This window comes from Oratosquilla oratoria, chromosome 11 (assembly GCF_046742065.1).
Source record: "Oratosquilla oratoria isolate Oo_2021 chromosome 11, ASM4674206v1, whole genome shotgun sequence".
NCBI lineage: Eukaryota > Metazoa > Arthropoda > Malacostraca > Stomatopoda > Squillidae > Oratosquilla > Oratosquilla oratoria.
In genome coordinates this window covers 11,723,023-11,748,022 of record NC_134787.1, presented here as the reverse complement: position 1 = coordinate 11,748,022, position 25,000 = coordinate 11,723,023, and the positions used below count along the sequence as shown (strand labels likewise).

General features: G+C 39.5%; 1 protein-coding gene across 3 annotated transcripts in view; it reads right to left on the bottom strand.

Moving 5' to 3' along the window:
- LOC143029593 (uncharacterized) overlaps nucleotides 1-25,000 on the bottom strand; it is a 1,250,372-nt gene that overhangs the window by 877,202 nt on the left and 348,170 nt on the right. The gene's annotated exons all lie outside the window — the stretch shown is intronic.

Below are 25,000 nucleotides of genomic sequence, written 5' to 3'. Positions count from 1 at the left end.
CAAAAGGATTCTGTGATTCAATTATAAATATCTCATATGATTGAGACGACTCTTTCACTGTTGTTTCTCAGCGGTTGTGCTTTCGCAGCAAGCACCTACAAAGCAAAATTCAATCACTTTCAGTGCAATTGTGCATACTGACACCGAAATGTCCTTTCCAAGCGTTAGAAGGTCTGGATTTGGAAATCACGTGTCTTACATGCAACAAAAACGTGTAAATAAATATTATAGTTTTGTGTAAACGCAACAGATACAGTTTGTTGAGCTGGAGTTGTTTATCATTGCTTTTTTCTTTCATATTCAATAAATACATCTCGCCAAGGTTTTTAATCCAAAGGTGGAGGAGATTTTTGTTCTGAAATGGATCTTCATGTAACAGATTCATCGTGTAAACACCTGAACATCCTCTGAGCAATATGCGTGCATATGCACGTAAGTATGTATGTATGTGTGTGTGTGATTCACCATGGTCTTGAATCACTTGTTGGACTCGTGATCGACACCTATTTCCCTACCGGAATAGAGCTCAGAGTTCACATATGACCTATCAATGGGTAATGCTGTGACCTTAAACGCACACACACCCAACTCCTCGACCACGAATTGAAGTAATGACTTGCAGCCCTTGGGCGGAATTCGAACCCGGACCTCCGTAGTGGTAGCCGGGAACTCTACTGTGTGTGTAGTGTGTGTGTGTGTGTGTGTGTGTGTGTGTGTGTGTGTGTGTGTGTGTGTGTGTGTGTGTGTGTGTGTGTGTGTTTGTATGTATTTACCTAGTTATATTATACGGGAAGGGGACCTATGCTCGTGTGTGTGTGTGTGTGTGTGTGTGTGTGTGTGTGTGTGTGTGTGTGTGTGTGTGTGTGTGTGTGTGTGTGTGTGTGTGTGTGTGTGTGTGTGTGCGTGCGCGCATGTGAGCGTGTTTGTGGTGGCTGAGCACGTTCTGTTGAATGAAAGGCTCGTCAGCGGTCCTATGCGAGACGGTATTTACGCGTGTTTGTGTGATGCGCCGGGAGTTTGGCGTGTTGATAAGGGGGGACAACACGCTGACAGGGGCCGAAATTAACGAGTGTTGTTGTTGTTTGCGTCCAGAGTGTGTTGTACTCTCTATGGCAGCCAGAGGTATCAGGCAACAACGCATCCCGGTAATATGCCATGGCCTCTCCGGGTTCCTATATTGATTTCAACAGCAGAGGCATTTATTTGCGTGGTTCCAATTTTTTTTCCCCTTGCGGAAGGTTTGCAGCATATGATCGTTTGTCAGGAAGAGATATCATGTGTTGATAATAGAGTAATAATGAAGCATATGCTGTATTTACGTAATAAAAAGTCCTCTGTGTGTGTGTATGGGTAACTAGGAATGAAGGTATTACCCGGTGAAAAGAATTATGATGGTTACAGCATATGCTGGTAATTAGAAGAAGCATGATCTGCCCTTGGTTAGATAGAAGATTGAATGGACGAGTAAACGAGTGACCTTGACTTTGTGGAGTTCGATTAATTGCGTCTCTGTACTATTCTGTGCCCAGGGGGAAGTGAGGAAGACTTTTGTAGGGATAAAGTATGAATCGAAAAAATGTGATTATAAATTTCGTGGGAGTCCCTGACTTGTGACTTTCTCAGCGACTTCCACAGAAATGATATGCCCTCATGTCCAAAATCTCATTTCTTCATTGCGGCCGCACGCTTAAAACATTGACATTTTTTTCTTATAACTAAATATACAAATAAACATACATATAAGTACATCAGGAAGACACGGAAGGATAAGCTTATATATAAAGGTGAATTGCTTTAAAGAAATTGGGGCTGAACATCACGAAGATTTTTTTTTTTTTTTTTTGTATTTTCGTCAACCAGACGCAGCTAAAACCGCGGCTAAACGTGCACACATGGCCCATAAAAGGCAAAATGGTCTTCAAACTTTTTGAATGAACTAAGGAACTTTTATCTTCAACATCAATGAGCTTCATTTACACGTTCCGTCTAGAAGGGAGAGAAATCTACTTATCCGTACTAGAGCCCCATCATCCGTTTTAGAGGAACCACAAAGAAGCATGAAATTTCTTTTTCATCTCTATACCCTTTGGGATCCGTGGCACACGACTTAGATGTGATATCTAGTGAGTTAGGAGTATATAGATATCGCCAGAATTGGTTTATTTGTTTTGTTATCATTTGTCTGTTTGTTTATTATTATTTGCTTAATTCAAATTTATTTTTATTTATTATTTACATTATCATAGTTTTTATTTATTCATGTATCTGTTTATTTTTCATCATTATTATAGTTTTTTTCTTTTTTGCATCCAACCTAAATATGGACCAAAAGGTCTCCTGTCGGCATGATCTGCTTTTGTAATCCTTTGTAAAGCGTGGGACAAATGAAGGGTATCTGAATGTAATGCTTCTTGATGATGGACAATGGAGCTGCCTAATTTCAAAACCCGTCAACCCTCTCACCCTCATCATGAGGTGCAGCCATGATTGGCTGAAAATTGTCTGGACTGGATCCAAGGTCTCTTTGCCAACTTTAACTGTATATCTTGCAACTCACGCATGGAGAAATACCAACCTGAGACTGCTCCCATGTCCATCTCCTTTCAATTGACGACAAAGAAATAGTCTCAGTGGACTGAAGAAGGCCCAAGAGGTCGAAACGTCTGGTTCTGAATAAAGCTCCATACTCTAGCCTTAACGTTTCATTTGCAACCTCACCTTCATATTAGTCTCCTACCTATACAACACAGACATGTTTTTTTTTTTTTTTTTACACAAGAGGGGCGATTCTATGCATTTGAATGGAGGATTTTGACCTTTACGGGTCCTCCACCGCATAAAGCAAATTATCCTGAGTTGTAGTAGTATCCATACACTATGTTACTGTGATGAAAGAGTGAACACACTTATTGATATCAGGACTTAAAAATATTCCCTCTGACTGTCGCTAGACAATTTAGTCCATTTATAGTGATCACACTTATTGATATCAGGGCTTAAAAGTATTCTCTCTGACTGTTGTTAGACAATTTAGTCCATTTATAGTGATCACACTTATTGATATCAGGACTTAAAAGTATTCTCTCTGGCTGTTGTTAGACAATTTAGTCCAGTTATAGTGATCACACTTATTGATATCAGGACTTAAAAGTATTCTCTCTGACTGTTGTTAGACAATTTAGTCCATTTATAGTGATCCCACTTATTGATATCAGGACTTAAAACTATTCTGACTGTCGTTAGACAATTTAGTCCATTTATAGTGATCACACTTATTGATATCAGGACTTAAAAGTATTCTCTCTGGCTGTTGTTAGACAATTTAGTCCATTTATAGTGATCACACTTATTGATATCAGGATTTAAAAGTATTCTCTCTGGCTGTTGTTAGACAATTTAGTCCAGTTATAGTGATCACACATTGATATCAGGACATAAAATTATTCTCTCTGACTGTTGTTAGACAATTTAGTCCAGTTATAGTGATCACACTTATTGATATCAGGACTTAAAAGTATTCTCTCTGACTGTCGTTAGACAATTTAGTCCATTTATAGTGATCACACTTATTGATATCAGGACTTAAAACTATTCTGACTGTCGTTAGACAATTTAGTCCATTCATAGTGATCACACTTATTTATATCAGGACTTAAAAGTATCCACTCTGGCTGTTGTTAGACAATTTAGTCTATTTATAGTGATCACACTTATTGATATCAGGACTTTCAAGTATTCACTCTGGCTGTTGTTAGACAATTTAGTCCATTTATAGTGATCACACTTATTGATATCAGGACTTAAAACTATTCTCTCTGACTGTCGTTAGACAATTTAGTCCATTTATAGTGATCACACTTATTGATATCAGGGCTTAAAAGTATTCTCTCTGACTGTTGTTAGACAATTTAGTCCAGTTATAGTAAAGGACAGTCCTTCCCAGATAGGTCTGTGGAAAGGCCTGAGGGCCTGTCAGCCGCTGTGGGGCAGTGGATTTTCCACTCATTGTAACTCGAGTTAACAATTTTCATGGTGGAGCGTTATTTGTAAGAAAATTGAATGATCTGAAAGAAAAAAGTAATTGAAAAAATCTAATACAATTTGATAGAAAACGCAAATCAATCTGTGCTGTGTCAAATGTATTTTCTGTATATGCCGCCAAACACGGGAGGAAAAATATAGTACTGAAAATATTTCACAGGACATGTCGTCAAAGCCATATTTTCTCACCGTGTTTGGACCTGCGAACGCAAAAATGTGCTTTTGTGTGATAAACGCAAATTTCAATACAAGAACAATGCGAGGACGACGCCATATTCTTGATGAAAAAAGGAATATCTTTATCTAGCCGCTTCAATACAGAGACATAGACTCGCTTTTGACACAAGAAGGGCGCTTTTATGTATTTGAATTGAAGATTTTGACCTTTATGAGTTCTCCGCCACATAAATTAAATTATCCTAAGCTGTAGAAGTATCAATACACCATATTACTGTGGTAAAATAGTGAACACACTTATTGATATCAGGACTTAAAAGTATTCTCTGGCTGTTGATAGACAATTTAGTCCAGTTATAGGAGTATCCTTTCCTAATTAACAAATCAGTTAGTCCTTCAGATGTATTTTATTCAATTCATCCCACGTAGTTGTTGTAGTAATTGTTTTGTTTTTCTTGTTACAAAGGATTACAAAGGCGGAGCATACCGACAGGAGACCACCTGGTCCATATCTAGGTCGGATGCGAAAAAAATTATAATAATAATAAAATAATAAATAGAAACTATAATAATGTAAATAACAAATAAAATACATAAATAGATGCATAGGTATAGTTAAATAATAAACAAACAGGTAAATAGTAAATAATAATAAATTGACATATAACTAATGATAAATGAAAATCAAGCAGACAAATGATAACAAAACAAAAACAAATATAAAATAAATGATAATTGTTGCCGCCTTTGCTGTCGCTGTCACCCTCGCTGTTGTTGTTTAGGTCCCTAAGGAGTGACGACAAATCCTCTACAAAGCCATGATCAGGCTTCCAGATATTAATCAAGAACCCAATTAAATCTCTAAAGCCTCTGGAACGAAGCCTTTCTGGAGCTTTCGCAGTCTAACTCGGACAAGACATTTCGACCCTCTTCTTGGACATTTCGACCCTCTCCACAAGAAGTATGTCAGGGATACTTCCGACTGATTGTGGTGTACTAGACGTGACTACTCTTGTTCTGGCGATTTAATTAATATGACTGGAAGCACAAAATGTCTATGCCCATTGCAGTAAGCTTTGCTCGTGGGTGTTTTGAAAAATGTTCACAATACTAAAAGTATATGCAATATATACAATAATTGTGCTTAAGAAACCAAGCAAAAATTATGCAAACTGTGTGTGTGTGTGTGTGTGTGTAAGGTCACAGCATTACCCATAGATCGGGCAATATATGAACTCTGAACTCTCAGCCGGAGAGGGTAATGGCTGTCGATCACGAGTCCAGGACGTGATCCAAGACCATGGTTAATCAGACACACACACACACACACACACACAGTATATCTCTCAGACACTCACATGCTCACCCGCCCAAAAGGACAAGAGCAGTTTAACATGGAGTTAAAAAAAAAAAGGATGGTTGGGTGGTAGGAACCAATTACGTTTTCTACATCGCAGGCTAATCATTCATACAAATTACCCAATACTTATTGGACTGGACAAAAAACGAAACTACATATTCATCACCACTCAGTGACAATTAGTCACTCAGCACCGAAAACCAAAATATCACAAAGAGGCCTTAACTGGTCCTAACTCTATTGCATAGGGTCTGAGGGGTGTGTGCCCTTCTTACGTTGGGCATTTACTGGCCGGGGGAGACACCCACGGAGTTGTATCAAGTCTATGTAGACTCACTCTTTGTCGGAGGTGTTTTCATAACAGCTCTCCGCGCGTGTATGTATATAAACATATATATATGTATATGCCGAAAAAAACACTGGGAAACGTTCGGACTAAGCTTCTTATTTCCCAGTGGTTTTTTCTGCATATTATTTTCACGTGTGCCTTGTGAATTACTGCAATATATGTATATATATATATATATATATATATATATATATATATATATAAACAAATATATATATATATATAAAAATAAATATATAAAAATATTAAAATATCTATTTATATATATATATAAATATATATATATATATATATATATATATATATATATATATATATATATATATATATATATATGCAAGCATTCACATCACCGTGATACAAAAATGTAAAATAACCACAGGAGAAGGGAAACTTGTAGACAGTAAGTACTTTCGTATATTACATCTTCAGACTAATATATATATTAGAGACTATACGCAAGAAGATAAACAAAAATGAATCTTCAATAGCTTTTAACCTCGTCTGCCTGCAAGAATATATATATATATATATATATATATATATATATATATATATATATATAAACGAGATTATCCGTTATCATTTATGGCACATCCTTGTCTTGTTTTAGTCTTGTCAAATACTATTCACATCTTCTTTCTATGTTGTTTTTGTGTTTATTTTGTTTGTTTTACTTTCTCTTCTTATTTCACTTTTCTCCATTGTTCTATTTGGTTTGGTTTGGTTTTATTTCATATGCCTTTGTTTTATTTATTAATTTATTATTATTTTATTTTTTTTTTTACTTTATTTGGTTTTATTTTATTAGTCTAATTTTTGGAGAAGTATTTTTCATATATTTTCCAAATATATAAATACGAAAGTCCTATTTGGTTGCTTAAACTACTCTTGTTTAGCCTTTCCGATTACAAATAAGCCTTTGATTCAATAGAACAAAAACCAGCACTAAAACTCTATATGAAAACAGAGTAAAAACACGTCATAAAGCTCTCACAGAGCATTTACTGTAAGCGCAATACAACGTTGACCTCAATGTAAGATAATACATTATGAAACAAAAGCTAGAAACGAGAAACACAACCCGACGGAACTAATGATCAGGGAAGAAAAAAACAAGATCAAAGGTGAAGGAAATGTATTACTGACTGGAAGCCGAGAAGCAAGCGTGGGAGAGAAAGACCAGACAGGAGGTAAAGAGACGAGAAAAACACCTTTGTATGAGTAGCAAGACAAAGGGTAATCCATTCGTGGGAGTCCTGAAAAAAAAAAAAAAAAGTTAGCCGAGACCTTTGTTCAGTAGTGGACTTCGAATAGTCGATGTTTTGAGTGAAAGAGATCACCGTAGCAAAAGTATCAAGTAATACATGTAGAACATTAACTAGTTTATGGAGACCTTTGTTCAGTAGTGGACTTCGAATACTCGATGTTTTGAGTGAAAGAGATCACCATAGCAAAAGTGTCAACTCATACATGTAGGACATTAACTTATTAGAGAACGTAGGTTCTTCTTACGTAAATAAAATCTGCTGAATTTAGCTAAGACAAAATCTAGTTATGACATTGTTCCTTAATGGAGTTCTTAGACCATGAAGACATGGAATAGTTGTCGTGAGCTAAGTAAAATTTTCTGTCGCTAGCCAGAATAAAATAATTATACTGAATATAATCTTACGAAAAACCAAGAGAACGGAACGCTACTAAAGAACGCAGAGAAACACACAGAAGTCATGGAAATCATGAAAGCGTTTGCAGAAAGGATCTTCGGGAAGATCCGGATGAAGTCGACGACTGTTCCATCGATCTGAGCTGATGACGAAGAAGAATCTAAGACTCCTCATCTGAAGAGACCGAGAGGGCAGTCAGCCACCAAAAGGGGAATAAGTTGAGGAGTTCCTTAGTTCGTCTAAAATCACCTGCAGGCAAATAGAATAAAGACATACACACACACACACACACACACACACATAAAAACCTAACTCTTTTGCACTAAGACAGGCATTAATTGCTCTCAGCTGAATAGAATCAGATGGTATTAGGTATTAGCGAGAATTTATCGTATGAACAGACAAGAGCTTTGTAAGGAGTAAAAAGATTATAATAAAATAACCACAATTGACACCGTCCTTGTGGTACTGATGTAAGGGAACTCAGACCACAAAAATGAAGGAATTGCCAGGCGTAGTAAATACATCTTTTTAGGCACTTAGACAAAGAAAAAGGTGACAGCTTAAGCCACAGCTAAAACCCCCATAGGGCTATGTTTTTTCCCTCGTCTCATTAGAACATTCAACCCTTTGGATGGTCACGCATGATGTTTTTTTTACATACATACACATACACACACACACACATATATATATATATATATGTTTATATATATATGTATATATGTGCATATATATACATATACATATATACACACACACACACACACACATACATATATATATATATATATACATATACATATATATACGTATATACATATATTAAAGTAAAATGGGACATCTAGCCTGAATGGGTCTTCAGTGTAACACCCTCCCCATGCAAGTCACCAATGGAAAAAAGAGAAATATGAGCAAGTTTATAGAAAAAAAAAAAAAAAAAAAAAAAAAAGTAAATAGTAAGAACACAATATCCCATAACGATGCCTTACGTTATATTTTGTCTTTATATAAAAAAGGCAAATTTTTAAAAATCGAAACAAAGGTTGAAATACCTTTAGGGGATTGTTTCGGGAAGCAGTAGAAATTCCCTCCCATTCAAAGCCACAGGACGGTACGGACGAAATGTCTTGAAACCCCGTTTAGAAAGTTTCAACTTCTATAATATATTTAACACGAATCCTTTATTCTTTTCTTGAATTTACATCGAGGATTTTGTACAGTGACATAATATTACGGTGACATTTATTTTCATATTCCATATATATTTTCATTTATCAAAAATCTTGCATCATTTATTTTATTCTTATTTTATTTATATGTATTTAATTTTTTATCGATGCTGATTTATATATTAGATCGGACAGCCTAACACAGGGATTTTGTACAGTGACAAAAATGCCAAATAACTCTGTCGAGACATCACGGTGACACTTATTTTTATTTTCATATTCAATTTAAAAAATCTCTCTTGATAGCGTAGTTGGTAAGTTACTACGGCCCTTGTCATGTGATTGCTGGGTTCGAGTCCTTGGCAGTACCATATTTCAATTTCTGCATGTGGCCTCCATTGGGTCTTCCGATGTTGATGGATTAGAAGTAAAGCACATTGTGGTTGTTAAAATGTATCTAATCACTGGGACCCATTCAGTGTTGTACATACATACACACACACACACATATATATATATATATATATATATATATATATATATACATATATTTGTACATATGCTTGCTCACTCATATATATGTACATATATATCATATTTGAATATACATACACACACACACACACACATATATATATATATATATATATATATATATATATATATACATATATATATAAAATATATACACATATATACATATATGTATGTATATATGAAAAAATAAGGGAGCATATTCTCCTGTAAACATGCGTTGTTAAAGTCGACAGCGTTCTGACAGTTGTTAATCTTCTTGTGCATATTTTCAATTTTCCTAAAAAGGATTTGGCCATTCGGGGGTTGAACAAACACGAGTTGACCAAAATCATGCATTTAATTTTCAACGATTCGTCTACATTGAAATATCTTTAGGAAATATGTGAAACATATAAAATACAATCATACAGAAATAAAAAACTTGGATGGGTACAGAATATAAAGAAGGTTAAAATGAATAAAATAATTTACCAGTACAGATAAATGGTATTTTCTGAAGATGTCTCAATGTAGACAAAACGTTGAAAAACAAATATATGATTTTGGTCAACTCGTGCATATGTATATATATATATATATATATATATATATATATATAATATATATATATATATATATATATATATATATATATATATATATATATATATATTATTACTTTTTTTTTTTTTTTTTTTTTTTTTTTTTACTTTTTTTTTAAGTTGTTGATTGACTGATTGGTTAGTTTTTGTATTTACATATTTCAAAGAGCAACAAAAAGGTACCCCCACCCCAAAAATAATTGAAGGCAATATTCATCTCTTATCCACCACATCGTCCTGTGTGGCAAACATTGAGATGTGGCGATATAATTCCGTATTACCATCCGTCTTCAGGAATTGCGTTTCGAAAATTGACATTACAAGACTAATGGTTCCAATGAGTAGAACGGCATCGTTTTGGGGGTGAACCCGGCGCTTGACAATTACGCAACAGAATTATAGTTTCGAGCTCAATATCCTTGCCACCTCGTGAGCTGGAAGGTCCGGGAACAATTCCCAACGGCTCCTGGTAACTGTTACCTGTCCTGGATGTCCGGGTACACAAAGCTAAGTGGACAGTTTCAGTCGCAGATACAACTCTCGTGGGACATACGGCCCTGAATTTCATCCATTAGTCTTCATTTGAACGGTTAGCGCGGAGCATTGTGGGTATGGAAGTACGCAAAAATTGGCGCTTTCTTCACCACAAAACATTGTTGAAGGAATACAACAAATACAAATAAATTAAGGTTATCATGGCAAGGTTGTGTTACAGTTATAGAATTTTTGTAGATAACGATTACAAATAAACTCTTTCAAATCTACAGCAAATGCAAGGAAGTGAGGATAATGATAAGATATTGCAGAACAATAACAGATAGAAGGAAACAGTTACGATCATAGCAAGAGTTGCAATATACAATAAATGCAAAGAAATGACGATGATAACAAAACAATATTGCAGAACTATAAGAAATTGTATAAGATTATGACGATAACAAAAGTTATGCATAGTGCAAATGCAATTCAATGACAAAGATTATGATAAACCACTGTTGGAGAAACTTAGCAAATATATAGGAATGGCAACAGTCATTAAAACATGGAAGAGGGAACGTCATACGAAGATGACGTCTTTATCACTGATAGTAAAACGTTTCACTCATCAGAAAGTTCTTAAAGACTTAAGAAAACTAAAATGAGCGAAACGTTGTACTCTATAACAAAGGCTTTGTCCTCTCATACTGCTTCCTCCGCCATATATGTCAGCTGCTGCCTTAACATTGTTGCATGATATCAAATGCAAGGAAACGACGAGGATCATATCAAGACTATGTTGCAGAAATACAGCAGATGCAAGAAGACGATGACAGTAACGTTTAGAATTGGGGAACTACTGAGGAGAATGCTGTGGCTGACTCGCAGTAATGGTTATAAACTGGACAAATTTAGTGACGCGGTAATGGTAATAAACTGGATAAATTTAGATTTAAAAAGGAAATAGGCAAGAATTGGTTTACTAATAGGGTGGTCGACGAATGGAATAAACTTAGTAACCCTGTAGTATGCGCTGAAACTATCAGTTGTTTTAAGAAACGATTAGACAACTTTATGGATGGGGATGACAGGTGGTGATGGATACGGAGCTGCCTAGTGTAGGCCTTATGGTCTCTTGCAGTCTCCTTCATTCTTATGCTCTTATGTATACTACACAGTGTAATTAAAAGAGGGATTTATTTCCTTTATATATTAATCAATACATAACAACAGACAATTAACTAAACAAAGTAAAAGAAATCATAGTTGCGACAAACACACACAGAGTTTATAAGATAAAACATGGCTTGAACGGGGTATTGATCATCCGGGAAATTCATTCAGGTAACGATATGAGCCTTTCCCAAATAAACTCAATCGACACCTATAAATGTAATGTTTATACAAGATTTTCTTAAAAAAAAAAAATTCTCATGTATCCCTTACTTATGTATTGCTGTTCTTCCATTTCTTGAAAATCAACTCAACACTGAATTAAATTAAGCATCCACTAAATACTACTAGTTTTCGACTTGTGACAACGCTTATGAAAATTCGTCACGGTTACGACTATTCTTGTAGGACATCCACCGGGTATGATTGTCGAGTTGCCAGTTGTCTAAAAAAAAAGTGACAGTGAACAGGAACGATGACACTCGCTTCAAACGTCTAAAATAGTAACAATAATAACAATCACCCTTACCTTACCGAAGGGGTCCCACGTTGATGAACGGAACAGAGAGGTAACACTTGATAGAGGGATTTAATTAACCCTCGGCGCGAAGGAGAAAAGTCTTCACAGAGACCTCATGCAGACTCGTCGAAAAACTTTCATGCAGATAGACCCCCGAAGAAGCTACATGATACGCCAAACTTATTTTTCATCATTATATAAAAAAAGAAAGATCAACAGACGACAGAAAGGGACATATGAGATCTTCTCCTGAAGAGAACAAAGACTCGAAAGAGTAAATAACAACGACGAAGCAACGGTTTTGATCTGCTGAGCGAGCAAGATGCAGGCGAACTTATTGGAAAAGGAGAATCCATCGACAGAGTCCTGCAGTCGCTCTGGGCGGCGTTATGTGCAAATCAGGAGGATTCTCAACAAAAGACAAGAGGAGAAGGACTGAACCTCCTTGCCCTAAACAGAATATCATTTGGTTTCACTGTGGGGGAAGTGGAAATAGGTAACAGAGACTTTTAAACTTAAAACTGTAGTAATACTGATCTTTCTTCAAACCAGTCCTACAGCATCTACAATTCATGTAATCTACAGTATATCGTAATTTTTAAATGCTACAAAATGAAATGATAATATATACAAGTATGCTACCTTTTTAAAGTTGGGCAAATATGTAAACGGTGAAGGGTAACATTTCAATCTATAGAGGACAGGGGCTGGGGCGCGGTAGAAGTACATCGAGGATAACTGGTGTAGAGCAGTAGCTCTTGACTGGGGGTTCGTTGGCCCTTCCTCTACCCCTCCTCCCCCGTCCCCGGGGGTGAAGGGGGGAGGGCTTGGGGTCCGTTGACCCCCTCTCCCACCTCCCCAGGGAGGGGGGGATTAGAGTTTCATAATCGGGCCCTCAAATAAAAAACTACAGGTAGTTAGGGGATGCTTAGTAATAATTCACTGTTGAATTGATCTACAAGAGGTAAGAACAGCATTTCATAAGTAAAGGATACATGAAAAAATAGTTTGAGAACCTCTGGTGTAGACATTACTCAAGAAAGGCTCAGGCTGCTACGTGAATGATTACCTCGGACTATCAAGACTTCGTTTAGGCCTTGTTTTGTCCAACAGCTGAATAGAATCATTTGTAATTAACCTTGACTAAAAACTACACATGCATTACAACACTGAGGAGAAAAAGGACATAAACACCTTCAGTATGCTGCTGCTTATGAATTTAATTTTTCTCTGACATAAGCTAATCTAATTCAGCTTAAGGAAGAAGAGACATGCTCTCAGACTCCCCCGTCCCACACACATACTCAGTTAAAGAAAAAAAGAAAAAAAAAAACTTTCTGGCACCACCTAGAACGAAAATAAATGAAACATATCGCTTTGCAGAAAAGACTAACTGGTCTGGGAGGAGAAGTCGTGTGCACGACCCCAGAGAAGAAAGATCAATCGAGTCCCACTCGAGCCGAAGATCGGGTGGACGCCACCACATGAGCCTCTCGAGGGGGATTTGGGGGGCTGATTGTTGCCGACGAAGTCTACAGAACAAAGAAGAGGAAGAGGAAGAGGAGGAGGAGGAGGAGGCAAAAAAAGAGGAAAAATAGAAACAAGTAAAAGAAAAAATTAAGACTATAAAAGGTGAAAAAGTAGAAGAAAAGCACAAGAAAAAGAAAACTAAGAATAAAAAGAATCGAGGAAAATAATTGGAAGATGAAGACGGTAAGATAAAGAAGCAGGAAGTGGAGATGAAGAAGTGATAGGAGAATGGGGGAGTGGAACGAGAAGGAAGGGGAAGAGGAAGGGGAGAATATAAAGAATCAATAAAATTAAACTAACACAAGAAAAATGAAGAGAAAAAGAATTAAGAAAATAAGTGGACGAGAAGGACGAGGAGGAAGAGGGGCAGGAAGTGGTGAAGGATGAGAAGGGGAGAAGCAGGATGTGGAGGGAGGAGGAGATGTAGGAGGGGAAAGCGAAGGAGGGCGAGGAGAATGAGGAGGAGGAGGAGGAGGAGGAGAAAGGAGGACAAGGGACATGAGAACGCATAATAAAATGAGCAGCAACTTGAGGAGATGGAGGAAGTGGTTGAGAAGAAGAGCTTGAGAAGGTAGTTGAGGAGGAGGAGGAGGAGGAGGAGGAAGAGGAGGAGGAAGAAGAAGACGAGAGAAGGACGACGACGAGGTGGAGGAGGATAAGGTTAAAGAGAACGATGCTGAGGAGCACGAGGTTAAGTAGGACGAGGTTGAAGAGGACGAGGTTGAGGAGGACAGCTCTGTGGAGGACGAGGTTAAGGAGAACGAGGTTGAAGAGAACGAGGTTGAGAAGGAGGAGAGGAAAAATAATTCTACTTAGACCCCACTCTTCACATCTTACCAAAGATGATTGCCAAGGCTTCCCCTATTTCGTCGTAGGGTTCCCCCATAAAAAAAAAAAAATCGACTCGTGGCATCACAAGTTTCAAGACTTCGTCCTTCTTACAGAGGCTTCTTGAAACCCTTCACCAGAAGCAGCACTTCGCGATACAGCAGTCACATCTCATGGACGAGTTTGGCTCCTCTTCTGGACCACACCAAAAGGGCATAACTATGAACCTCGTTCCAGTCCATAAAGGACATATATGCCAAAGAACAGCAGTACTTCGAGAACCGGTGATTGGATTTCATGAATTGCAGGGAAGGTACCGGCGAACTCTTTGGATTTCTTTGCGGCAAACTCACACAGCTGACTCGAGAGACCAATCTTTATATTACTTAACTACATCGAACTACTTTTTCATCTCAAGTTCAACACGGCTCTCGACGTGGCTTGATCTCGCAAAGGTGCTGAGCAGCCGTTTCTTGTTCTCCACAGGGAGTCAAATTGTCCACAACATTTCTATGTACAAGAAGCAGAACCACATATGTCAGAGACACCCTCCGGTTAAACCTCCTAGGGTGAACAAACGTATTTAGATGACGCTGCGCCTCTCCTAACCATGTACAGTATGTCAGAGAAGTGTCCAGCATGTACATACCAATGTCGAAGATAATCCGGGAAAGGTCACCTTGAAAATAAATGTAGGTGCTCCAAGAATCCTTTCGCCACCCTATCCGCCTCGAACAAGAATAAACCAACGACTTCAGAACAGTGTTGCCATAGCAGATATGAGGCCCCGCATGGAGAAGTGTCCCATGCGACACAATGGCCGGTTTTGAGTTACGCAAATATAACATTATTTTGCGCCGGCCGAGCGAGCGTGAGGTTTTGCCACTCTGTTTTAGGAGCGTTTCGACCATATTGCAGGTCACGTTTTGTCCTTTCCGACATGCTCGCATTGAAGTAGAAGGGCCAAAATAGTGTTATATGTGCGTAACTCAAAACCGGCCATTGTGTCGCATGGGACACTTCTCCATGCGGGGCCTCATATGTTACTATCCACGCCACCGACCCAAACAAGCTCGGTTCACTCATCACTCACCACTATTATGGTACAAGCAATGGTGGTTTGCGGGTGAGGTAAAGTCTCTGCTGTACTTTCTTCGTTTTATTAAGAATGTGATCTGGGATAACATGTTGTGCAATTAGGTCCTTGACCTAACACTCCTGGTGCCGGGCCTTGACCTCGGCACTGCCCTGGGGAATCTCCCCTCTGCCAGGCTCGCGACCTGGGCAGCTCTAAGGTCGGCGGCACAGCCGTCCGATAATAAAGTGTGTTAGTGGATTGTCGTGTTATCAATTAATTATAGGCATTGGTGTTAGTTCTGTTATATAGGGGTTAGTTGTATGGTTGGTGGGTGTGGTTAGATATGGTGTAGATACTTTGTTACGATAATGTAATTGGGGTAGATATAAGAAAGGGTTCTATGGGTCTATCTGGTGACATTAGGCATATTCGGGTGGCGACACTGGGAACGTCATCGTCTTACGTAGGTGTTTTGCAATTGGGAAATCTGTAAAGTCAGCATGATTACAGGTCTTGCTCAAGGCGAGTACCATGTCGCATGTCTGTGGATCACGTGCGTCGTTGGTAATGGTTAGTAACGGTTACACCTTTCAAGTGACTTTTAGCGATGACGGAGGCACACTTTGATTCATCCAGACCACTGGCTCTGAAACGACGGTCATCAGATGCCAGCATCTGCAAAATCTAGGCGTTAGTATACGTGTACGCAATCCTTTCGAGGAACTGAACCTTTCCATCTCGGACCTACTCACCCTTAGAAGAAATCATCGAGAAGATGTACACTACGACCTAGGGCGATACCTATTTCGATGGGTGGATCAAAGCAGAGTTCCATTTGCCATGCCCTGTCCTCTTGATGCCTTAGTTGTGTGGTGCCATCCTCTTATTGTGGTCCCCAAGCCAAGAGATGACTTGCGTGTCACCGTCGGTAAGTCAAAATGAAAATCCAACTTCTACGACCAACATATTCATCTCCCACACGAAACGAGGCCGCGAGATCAGCTTCGGCACCGAGTACAAATGCCGTGGCGATAAAGCCCTCGAAGAAGTCTCCAATCTCGACAAACTTGTAGACCGCTTCAGTCTCCAACCTCGACAAAGTTGTGGACGACTTCCTTATCTGGGATGACAGCTACGAAGCTCACTTCTGGCACATCGCCGAAGCTTTGACCCAGTGTCGAATGTACGGCACTGCGATCGACACTCAGACTTTTGCCGACCCCAGTGTCACATTTTGTGTTTACACCGCCTCCCACAATGGGATAGCTAGCAAAAACGAAAATAGGGGAGGTCATCTCAGAACTCCTGACATTTTTTTTTTTTTTTTCTACATCACAGATCTCCTATTCCTCATGGGCTTCTTGAACCAGTGAGATCCTGCCTAAGACGAAAGCTTCCACAAGACGAAGAAAATCCTTGCACATTTTAACTACACCTTGTCGTTTGTTCAATCGACGGGCACCTCACGTCTAAACGGCAAAGGTTGCCCTTCTTGAAGAACCCGACGAGGTAATTTGGCGTCTGACGTAGTGTGGGTTTTGTTTTCGACAGAATGCAGACACCCGGTACACTACTACCGAGATGGAAATATCTGCCACACTCTGAACTATAATAAGAGGAGTTATTGGAATGGGAAATATGGTTGCATGGGCGCCTAGTGTAGACCTTATGGTCTCTTGCAGTCTCCTTCATTTTTATGTTATGTATTTCCTTCTCAACCTTCAGCCATTCACCCGCTTTATGTATCTAATGCCTCTCCTTCCCTTTCTCAACACGTACTCTCTGGATTGCACTGAAAACTAGACTTCAACGTCTCCGGGAGAAGATTGCCAGTCCACAAACAAGTGACGTAAGGAACCAGGTCTGCGTATTCCGGATACCCTTTCACGATCTACAGTAGATATCTCGACTGTAAATATCGTTTCCCTTGGCAACGAAACAAGAATCTACGTCCGTGACGTAGTATCTCGCCAAGTTGTTATGTTACACGTCCTCTTTGACCTCCCATAGACACGCAGACACACAAACATACGTCCATTACCACACATTCCCCCCCCCCCACATTACACTCAACCAACCTAACACTCAAAGAACCACATCTGGCTGCCTCGATATCACGTTATGAACTAAAAGGTGCCGGGTTAATTTGATGCTTCATTCTGCTCCACGGGACCACCCTAATATCCATTAACCACAGAGCATACCATCCGTGCACCATTAGGCATATGGAACTGTATATTAGCTGCTACATAAACATCGTCACGGATCCACCTTGGTCATAATTACTGTTACCCACGGAATTTGATTTCGGGCTTCGAACTGTCACTTAGTGCTAAAGGGTGGAGGGTGGGTGTGGAAGGAGGAGGGGATGAAAATAGGTGAGAGGGAGTGATGTGAGGTACATAGTTAACATAAATTCTTTTTTTTTTTATATAAAATAAAATCTATCATTCAGTTATAGATACGTGTTACGCCCTACCTGCCAGTCTTCTCAATTTGCCATCAAGTTAATTTCCTTTTATATTTGTGTACAATTCCTGATTAAATCTTTACCAGAATTATTCCCACACATCGTGATTTGCGCGCTTATTTTCTCAACTTTATGTTTCGATGATTTTTATATTCATTATATTTTCATCACACACATTTCAGATGAAAAGCTGAACATAATAATTACCTCTTGTTTGAAAAAGTTTCCTGTGATTAAATTTTTTATTTTCTCTTTCACAGTCGGTATTTTCAACATTTTGCCTATGCATTCTAAAAATTATAATTTTTACTTTCTCCATTATATTCAATCGATATATATCTTTAATCCATTTAGGAGGGGGTCTTTGCCAAGACTGATATCTATATATTCTAAACATTACGTGTGTGTGTGTGTGTGTGTGTGTGTGTGTGTGTGTGTGTGTGTGTGTGTGTGTGTGTGTGTGTGTGTGTGTGCGTGTGTGTGTGTGTGTGTGTGTGTGTAATTCACCATGGTCCTTAATCACGTGTTGGGTTCGTGATCGACAGCTACTACCCTCCCGAGTGAGAGCTCAGAGCTCATGTATGACCGATATATGGTTAATGCTGTGACCTGACACACACACACACACACACACACACACACACATACACGCACACACTCACAAAACTCCCCGCCCACAAGAGTTGGATTAACGGCTCGCAGCGCAGCGATACTGAAATTATTTTAACCCTGAGAGGGATTCGATCTTAGAGCGCTTGGTTGGCAGTTGCGAACGCTATCACTGCGCCGTCGAGCCATGTGTGCATGTGTGTGTGCGCGTGTATGTGTGTGCATTTATGTATATATACCCATCAATGGGAATGGGACTATACGCCCGGGGGGGGGGGGGCGTCTCTTCAAATATCATTCCAGACAATTTCCCGAGCAAGCGCCCATGCATCCACGTTCCCATCCCCAACAGCTCTCAGCAGAATCGGTTGACTTGTTCGAGCGGTGCATTCTGTGTGCGTCTCCTCCGTTTCCTCAAGTGAGCTTGGAGTACGTGCAAGACCGCTCGGATCGTTATTTCGATCTGAATCGAATTCCTGTACACAAATATCGTATGAAGTTGCAAACCTTGGTCTGGTTGGTAGAAGACGGGCTCGAGGTCCGTGTTCAATCCAGTAAATTCAGTATCAAACCTGAAAATCTGGAACCTCACAGTAACAAAATAAGGGGAACAGTCTTCGGTTGTCAGAACTCCTGATTTATATATATATATATATATATATATATATATATATATATATATATATATATATATATATATATATATATATATATATATATATTTTTTTTTTAGGGGTGGGTTGAAGTTGGTAGGAAGAGATCTTAGTATAGTACTGGAAGCTGGAGTGTCTGCCTCTTAGGCCTGCACCCCCAGAAGGCGCTGATGATTTTTGAAGATGGTTGCCGGAAAGAATATCCTCTCTGACTTTATCTCGAAAGACCAACTCTGGCAGGTTCCCATCGCTGACTCCTGAATGTGTCTACACAAACTTTAAGTGTGTGTGTGTGTGTGTGTGTGTGTGTGTGTGTGTGTGTGTGTGTGTGTGTGTGTGTGTATTCACCATGGTCTTTTGGATCACGTGTTGGGCTCGTGATCGACAGCTATTTCCCTTCCTTCTTGGGCGAGAGTCAAACTAGGATCACCGCAGTGGCGGCCGCGAACGCTACCACTGCGCCATCGAATGGCGCATAGTGAGTGTGTGTGTGTGTGTGTGCATGTAGGTGTGCATCTATGTGTGTGTGTATGTAGTGTATGTATGTATGTATGTATGTAGGTACGTGTGCGTATAAGTATGTATGTACACGTACGTATGCGTGCGTATAATTATGTATGTATAGTATGTATATGCATGCTATGAAAGCGTGTAGATAAATCTGAATATGTTAACATAAGTATGCATATATTTTGAAAAAAACAGATATAAGTATGTATAAGTACAACACATGAGTATATTTACAACCATATCAATACGTATTTAGATACTGTGACATTTTATAATTGAAGTAATAGCAAAACGATATTTTTTTACATGGCTCAGCAATAAATCCTCAGTATTATAGATTATATTCGCGAAAAGTAGTGTTAACCTTTCATATTTTTCCTCGTATATCAGAGCCAAAAATTCTCTACACATAGAGTACGAGATTTTTTTATGGTTTAACGTCACACACTCCCTCCTATCGGGAGGCTAGGACGGTGCCCCTCACAGGGCTTTGTAGCGTGGAATTTAATGAACCATGCCCTTGGTTCAACTTCGCCGGTGGCAGGATTCGAACCGTCCTCACCTCGACCTTCGCCGCAAGTAACGACGCCCTAACCCGCTCAGCCAACAAGCTTCCAAGAGAAAATACAACATAAATATAACCCAGATGACTTACAAAAAATGATGAACACAAACCACTTCCAGATTAAAAAAAAAAAAAAAAAAAAAAAAAAAGGAGAAAGTAAACGAGGCCATATGGAATTCATGAAGATGACCTTCCTTCCAGGACCCAGAAGGCTTATACATTCCAGGACCAAGAGTAATTCTTGGATTTAAATAAAGGCGGAGTGGAGAGCAATTGCCAAGAGCTTGTAACCTGCGGCCAATGTGGGATGACTTGTACAAGCAAAGGCTTCCAATGTAAATACACCGCGAGACTCTGAGCCCCTTCTGGGCCGTCCATTGAATAAAAGCATATTTGTGGAGATGTGCCTTATGCAAAGTATATGTTGATGTTTGTGTGCGTCTCGGAAAGGGACGAAGCTGGTTCGCGAAGAAGTGGGTGGTAACCCCCTTTTAGTGGACTGCATTTGCGCGCCTCTGTGTGTGTGTGTGTGTGTGTGTGTGTGTGTGTGTGTGTGTGTGTGTGTGTGTGTGTGTGTGTGTGTGTGTGTGTGTGTGTGTGTGTGTGTGTGTGTGTGTGTGTGTGTGTGTGTGTGTGTGTGTGTGTGTGTGTGTGTGTGTGTGTGTGTGTGTGCGTGTGTGTGTGTGCGTGCGCGTATATGATTGCATATATAAATATGCAGTGTCCTCATACCAGTGGGCGTATGCGTCGGTTTCTACAAATCAATGAGTGCAGAGAAAGAGAGAGAGAGGAAGAGAGAGAGAGAGAGAGAGAGAGAGAGAGAGAGAGAGAGAGAGAGAGAGAGAGAGAGAGAGAGAGAGAGAGAGAGAGAAGGAGGAGAAAGAGAGATGGAGATGATGGAGATGATGATGATGGAGATGGAGATGGAGATGAAGATGAAGAGAGAGAGAGGCAGAGATAGAGAGAGATGGAGATGATGGAGATGATGATGATGGAGATGGAGATGAAGATGAAGAGAGAGAGAGGCAGAGATAGAGAGAGAGGCAGAAAGAGAGAGACAGACAGATAGAGAGATAGATTATAATCTAAACACCTGTGCAATATTTATATCTTCTTAGCGCTTTCGTGTTCTGCACTTGTGTGGTTACAAATACTTCCACGCCTATTCAAATGTTATCTATTTTTACTGATACTTAATTCTTTCCAAGTGTGCCAATATGTACTTTACCACCTATTTAAATATGTTGATGCCTAAGACGGGTGATCGTGAAGGATAATGCCTTTATCATGCCTTAACATTATCCGCATCCGTATTATGAACGGATATGTTGGTTACAATGTGACACAAACTTACGACTTTTTAGTTACACCGATGCTCCATGGGTAACGACCCACATCTCCTCGGAATCAGAAGTTTTCTTTTTATAAAGAACAATTTGCCAAGTGTTATGACAGAATAGCTCTTCTATCACATCCCTTCTAGGATCAACGAGACGTTGAAGAGGTTCCTCACTGTCACCTTTCTTTAAAAACAGACACCTCCATCGGGCCTAAGGTGTCAATAAAGTTCGAAACTCTTATGTTATATCCCTTGTGGAACCGAGGTTGAGTACCTGCAGTGGTGGTGATTCGAGAATCATATCCTCACCGGCCATCTCTCCAGAACTCATCTGTATCCTCAACAAATTCGAGGGACCGGTAGAGGTGTCTTCGGACCCGGTACAAAATTTCTGTCAAGTTTGACTTTTGACCTTCAACCCTCTACCTTCATACCTACCTTCATACCTACCTCTCTACTTCTTCCTCTCTACCTCTTCCTCTATCTCTACCTCGTCCTTTCTCACTACCTCTACCTATCTCTCTCTCTCTACCTCTACATCTCTCTTTCTCTTTCTCCCTCTCTCTCTCTCTCTCTCCGCTTCACATAAGAATAGCTGAACTGGTGAGTTTTCTCCTACTCCTCCTAGTCCTAGTGCTATTCGTCCTACTATTCCAACTCTATCCCCTCTTCTTACTACTAGTACTATTCCTACCCACCAGTGATAAAAGTACCTCCACTAATGCAACACAGTAGCCCAGGCTTCCTCCCAGCAAGATCTATGAGAGGACCCAAGACGAGTTTCTGGCTACTGTAGGCCTGTGTGTTTATAGCAAGAGAAATTCGAGGTAAACATCATCAACCTATTGCATTCATTGTAGGAGAGAGGCCAAACGCAGAGTATGGGATCCAATATATTTGACGTTTCGCCCAGCGGGGCTTCTTCTGAAGTTGCCCTGCTGGGCGAAATGTTAAATACATTGGATCCCACACTCTGCGTTTGGCCTCTCTCCTACAGTGCTGTTGCAGTCGTTGCTGCTTTTACTCATCTATTGCATTCATTGTCTCAAGTACGAAGTCGTTCTTAAGCACAGATAAACGTAGATCAGGTATCGAGAAACTGACTGACACCGTTGCCACAGTGACACTCTTTGGAGGTTTTGGAGGTTCAATATTAAGGTCTTAAGATATCTCAACTGGTTCCTTCACTGCAATGACTGACGTCAGACGATTTTCTTCATATCAGGGTAGGATCCCGTGTTGATGAGGTCAGTTTTGTGTTTAGCTTGAATGAAAGTCCCAAAAATCAGAAGAAAAAAGAAAAGTGAATGCACCTATAAAATGCACCGACATGAATTTTTCGTTCTGATTTCAAAGGAATTCTTGTACCGCACTGTTTACGTTAGAAAGTTGTTTGAGTGTATTTTTTTTTTACCCTACCCATTTTCCTATTTCCCCTATTAAGGTAAATAGAATAGTTTCAATCTAAATCTGTCATATGTGTCATTTGTTTGAAGAAAATCAGTAGACGGGTTTCAGGTTATCTTGGGACGCGATAAAAACATTTGGTGTTAGCAAGACTCAAATTAGTAAGGTAATCATGTTGTAGGGGGCCACAATGTTAGTACCCAGGATCTTGTGAATAAAAACGCTTGCCGTTGAGGAAAAAATCAGTAGACAGGTTTCAGGTTATCTTGGGACTCGATAAAAACATTTGATGTTAGCAAGACCCAAATTAGTAAGACAATCATGTTGTAGAGGGCCACTATGTTAGTGCCCAGGATCCTCGAATCTTGTGAATAGAAACACTTGCCGCTGAGGAGAAAATCAGTTGACAGGTTTCAGGTTATCTTGGGACTCAATAAAAACATTTGATGTTAGCAAGACCCAAAATAGTAAGATAATCATGTTGTAGAGGGCCACTATGTTAGTGCCCAGGATCCTCGAATCTTGTGAACAGAAACGTTTGCCGTTGATGAGAAAATCAGCAGACAGGTTTCAGGTTATCTTGGGACTCGATAAAAAAATTTGGTGTTAGCAAGACCCAAATTAGTAAGATGATCGTAGAGGGCCACTATGTTATTGCCCAGGATCCTAAAATCTTGTGAATAGAAACGCTTGTCGTTGAGGAGAAAATCAGTAGACAGGTTTCAGGTTATCTTGGGACTCGATAAAAACATTTGATGTTAGCAAGACCCAAATTAGCAAGATAATCATGTTGTAGAGGGCCACTATGTTATTGCCCAGGATCCTCAAATCTTGTGAATAGAAACGCTTGCCGTTGAGGAGAATGGAATCTTTAACCCGAGAGCGTTAAAGATGACCTTTACTTCACCCCCTTCGTCTCAAGAGGTTCTCGGTTGGTTTCTTCTTCGACTTCGGAAGATTCCGTCCATCTCCCGAAGTTGAAAAGGTTCGATGGTAAGTGGCCACTCCCAGGAGGCGTTTAGTAACACAAGTATTTTCGATGTAACAGTGAGCCTATCAGGATAGTTCGAGTTATCATAGGTAGAAATTTGGGGTCTTAGGTCACGTTTGCCGGTAATGAAAATAACGATAGTATTATTATCGTTAGTGAATAATTACTTAGACAGGGCATCTAACATGTGTTCAGTGACAGTGTAGTTATTTCATCACTTATTTTAAAGCTTTCAATCAAATGTGTTATAAAAAGAGTTGTAAAAATGGAAGCTTAAGCCAATAGTTTTGTAATCTGAGCCGAAATCATCATGTGCCCTCTGTGTTTGGATAGCCTTGGAAAGTGGCATTCACTAGTAGATACCGAAAGCAACGTGTAGATCATAATCACTCCTCACCTTAAAAAAAATAATAATAATAAAATAAAATAAACGACGTAGGCGCCACGAAGTCGACAGCGCATAGCGTCGACCGATGCCACCACAAAACGGAGCAGATAGCATTTGCATATAAGCATTCTCCTCTTCCTCTTCCACCTCCTCCTTTTTTCTTCTTTTTCTTCATCTTTTACTACTTTTCCCCGTGTCTTTTCTCTTTTTTCTTCTTACTCTTATTCTCTTCCTTCTTCTCCTCCTCCTCCTCATTCATTCTCCCCTTCTCTTCCTCTTCTCTCTTCTCTATCTTTCCTCCCTTCGCCTTCCCCATACTCCTCCTCTTTTTTTTCTTCCTCTTCATCTTCCTCTTACTCTTTTTCTTTTTTCCTTCCTCCTCCTCCTCTTCCCTCTTCTCCTCCTCCTTCTTTTTCTTTCTTCTTCTTCTTCATCTCCCTCTTACTCTTCTCCTCTTCCTCCTTCTTTTTCTTTCTTCTTCCTCTTCATCTCTCTTTTACTCTTCCTCTTCTTTTCCTTCTCCTCCTCTTCCTTCTCCTCCTCTTCCTTCTCCTCCTTTTTCTTTCTTCTCCTCTTCC